The sequence below is a fragment of the Solanum pennellii genome, chromosome 10 (genome assembly GCF_001406875.1).
Source record: "Solanum pennellii chromosome 10, SPENNV200".
Taxonomy (NCBI): domain Eukaryota; kingdom Viridiplantae; phylum Streptophyta; class Magnoliopsida; order Solanales; family Solanaceae; genus Solanum; species Solanum pennellii.
In genome coordinates this window covers 37,561,623-37,565,876 of record NC_028646.1, presented here as the reverse complement: position 1 = coordinate 37,565,876, position 4,254 = coordinate 37,561,623, and the positions used below count along the sequence as shown (strand labels likewise).

At 33.4% G+C, this 4,254-nt stretch overlaps 1 long non-coding RNA gene across 1 annotated transcript; it reads right to left on the bottom strand.

The window, feature by feature from the left end:
* Positions 1-351: 351 nt before the first annotated feature.
* Positions 352-2,198, bottom strand: LOC114074401. The gene is made up of 4 exons (XR_003574796.1): positions 2,055-2,198; positions 1,742-1,811; positions 998-1,400; positions 352-838 (listed from the first exon to the last, which is right to left on the bottom strand). It is a non-coding gene; the product is annotated as an uncharacterized LOC114074401 (long non-coding RNA).
* Between the last annotated feature and the right edge of the window lie 2,056 nt (positions 2,199-4,254).

Below are 4,254 nucleotides of genomic sequence, written 5' to 3'. Positions count from 1 at the left end.
TCAACCAAGTATTATGAACAATAAAAGAAGCATTGGTCAGAAATTTTAACACCTGTAAATGGTTTACCGATCTGGATCTGAAAGCATATTATATGAATTTATTAAAGCAATAGTAACTTGAAGCATCCTATCTCCTGATTCGGATCAACCAAACCAATACTCAGTTGTATAAGAATGAATGGAGTTGCCATTGATAATGTATAATTTCTTACTGTTACCTCGTCCAGGAAATATTTTCCTAGGTTTGATTGTTCAATTTGAAGTGATGATACAAACATGTGTAAATAGAATTCTGGTTATGTAAACTGGTCACCAGATAACTAAGAACATGACTAATGGAAACGAAGTACGTAAAGGAAGAAAATCAGGACATCTAGGCATGATTCATTAGTTTCACAAAAAATAATCTTGGCACTTGCTGGTCAATAACTGTCTGTGTTTCAAGATTCACAAACTAGAGATTATTCTGTGTTTCATGATTCATTAGTTTAAAGGCCCCTTCTCTGACATACACACTGACAAGGCAATATTTCAAAGTCTTTCAATGTGTCAATCCCTCAGATGACCCGCAAATAATGTTTAAATTCCAACCATGACTCAACAGCTACAATAAGAACCATGAAGGAAGTGTGGGTTATCCGAAGAAAGAGGAAAATCTCTCCAGAAGGCATAAAACTAAGGAAAAAGGCATAAAGCCAAGGGCAACAACTATAGTTAGGTTGCTGATTTAGTCGGCACAGAGCTCGGAGCCCGAGTAGATTCGGCCAATTTCATGCATGAGAAACTTCACACAGCTGAAAGTAAATACAAACTTAACATTCTAACCCAGTGCGTCCATCTACAAAAACAGAGTGAAACAAAAGAAAAAGTTACTACTTAAAAACCTTGTAATCCAGAATAGCAAATGTACAAACAAATAATACTAATAGATAAAGAAATAATCATCTACTCAGCAAAAAATTAATAAACACGGCCAATAACAAAGAAGTACACGAACCAGCAACTGTCCGCCAACACTAGTGGGCTGCACTTGTAAAATCTCCACCTTTGGAATTTGGTTCACTGTTGAATTATTGGTTCCAAAGCACGGTGGCAAAAAGGAACCTCTAAGAAGTGATCCATGTCATGTCTAGACACAGCAGAGACGCCCATTCTCATCTTTCCCTTAAACAACACGAAGTTTGACTGTTTCTTAAAGAATGAAGCAAAACTATCAACTCCAAACATTGCTATTTCTTTTTCCATGATAAGCTCTCTCCTTATTTCCAACTCCAACATCTGCTTTCGAGCAACCTCTTCTGTAATGATCTCGTTCCTTATACGCTCTTTATCAATCTCATTCCTTATTGCCTCAATCACATTGCTACTATGGTTCAATCACCCAAGCTCCATCAAACCAACTAAATCAAAAAAATAAATAAAAGATGGTATATAAATTCCCACAATGAAACAAGTTTTTACTCCCTCTTCTTACTTTTAATTATCATATTGTGTTTTTCGCAATTTAACTAATTTTCAATGTTAAATTGAATAAAATAAATTTGTAAGTTTCAAACTAAAAATTTCGGCATTCAAAAACTATACGAAAAACACTAAAACTAATTTATTTTTTGCGTATCAATATGAAGAAAAAATACATTGTATAATGTTAGCCAAAGTTTCTTATCGTTTTACTCTCACAAAAGAAACCATGACAAATAAAAATGGTAAGATGGATTATTTTTTATTTTTCAAGACAAACCTGGAGGGATGATTAGTTGAGTGGAACCTGAAATCTGATCAGGGGATGGGTCCTCCAACACCATAGCTATCTAGAACATAGTAGAAAAAGGGAGAGAAATATGAAAGTGAATGTTGAAGTTGAACAACATTCAAAGATGTGCTTTTCTGCAGAAGTTTTTCTACATTTAAAGCTAATTAAATATTTCCAACAAACATTCTAATATCCTTTAAATTAATTAAAACCTTGTTTAAAGTTTCAATTTTGATGCGCAAACGGTGTTGGATCTGAATTTCAAGAAGATGATAAGTCAAATAGAGTTGTAAAATTTTACCTTGCGGTTATATCTTGGATATGTGCTACTGCATTGGAAAAGGAGGCGGCCACTAGTTTGTTTCTTCAAGGGAAGCTTTCTATGATATTTGACTCAAAAAATTATGTAACCCTCCATTAAACTCTTTTCTCTTCTTGTGTTTGGTTCTGGTCAAATTTATCACAAATTTGATGTAATAAGATTGATTTTGATTGACCAAAATATGTCATTAAGGACACGTGACAACTTCTGATTAATTCAAGAATTTGATTGGAATTATTACATCATTTGGCACGTGGAATCATCCTATTGGATCTTCAATTGTAAATTATTACTCGATTTCAATTCGTTATGATTAGAAAGTTCTCAATGATTTATTTTTGGAATGTCGCGAACCACATTAAGATTCGTAGCTATTTTATTGTTGTAGCCACCTGAATAATATGTAATCACGGTATAATGTTTATATCACGACCAAAAAATGGAAATAATAGAACTTACTTGTTAACATAAGACAAGTTAGCCTCAAACCAACGATAACGAAAGAAATGTGGACATACAATAAACAAGAACATGACAAAGACAGAAAATTTTATTCATTCTAAATAATACCAAAAAACATGGTTGTCATTTATTCAAGCCACTAAATACATGAGTGTGAAATTATAAAATAAATACAAGTCTCAATCTTTGTTACTCAAATAGAAGAAAGTGCAAGAAAAGGAAAAAGACGGCCCGCTAAATGATAAAACAACAACTACTTCAGGTCCTTGACAAGCCTCGAGTTTAAAAGAAGGAGAACAAGATCATGCGGGTCCGGGCTCAAAATCTACACAAGTCTAGAAACAAGTGGGGAGTACCAACAACAGGTGCCCAACAACCAATCTACTAAACAAAGTAACTTGCTAGAAAATGAACACCCCAGACTTCCACCGAGACCCCTCAAACTATAACCTGTACAGAAAACATCCCAACCTAACAATTCTACAAAACAAAGCTTGCAAATCCCAATATTCACATTTCAATCTTCGCAATTTAACAATCAAACAAATCAAATAGGTCAGTCTCAATGACAAGTAGTTCAGCCACGCGCAACAAGTACATCAATCTCAAATATCAAACAAGTTACGCATAAGCATTAAAGGAATCAATTCTCATAATCAATCTCTTGCCAGAACCATTTCCCATCAGCAAGATATTACTCAACGTAATCTTTTTCCATAGTCATTGTATCAAATCACTAGCCGAAAGCATTTCCCATCGGTTTATGTCATAAGATAAAACTAATTCCCATCATCTTTATAGACTTGCCATAACCATTTCCCATTGACTTTACATCACAAATCACCACATTTCTCATCAAGGTGCTCATAACGAATGGACAAGCAATATCGCACCGTACGAAAGAGACAATAATTCATACAATTCAAGTTCACATTATTGATTTTAATCATTTAATCAATCGATCAAAAAGGGTTGTCGTTCATCATGTTCAGCACATACCCTTTTTCATTTAAACCTCTTTTTATTCGTTAAGATGTAACAAGTGGACAATTTAATCCTTCATGTCATCTCCATTACTCCCAACTCATAATCAATGAAAGAAGCATAATAATTCAACTAGAATACAAGGTTTAGGAAGTCACTTGCCCTAAATCAATCAACAATCACTTCAAGAGTTGAGTCTTCCCCTTCTAAATCACTTCCAATGCCACATAATCTATATACAAGAAAGTATTCACAATAAATGTCTAAAACAACAATACCCACATCAATTTCCTTTGAGGATGGGTCAATCATCAGAAACCCCAATTCAAAATGATTGTTTGCATTCAGAATATAATACTAACCATTGATTGAACTATTCTTCCATTTTCGTCCTCTCTCCCCCCTTAACCTTTTTTTTAAAAAAAATGATTTTTATGTTTCAAAATAGCAAATCCCGAATATCTCAAGACGAACTCTTAAATCATTATTCACCTTTCTTCCTTAAAGACCCTATTTTGATTGACTTATGGTGTTCTAGTGATGATGAAACTGGTGAAACTACTTTGGTTGTTTAAAGGGATGGGGTAAGAATATAGATTAAAAGGGTAAAGAAATATAAAATTTGAAATTATTTTTTTTAAAAAAAATTAAAAGGTTTTATGAATAGCCTACAATTAATCCCTGTAGTATACTCTTAAAAAATAATCAATATCTGCTGAACAAAAAATTCATT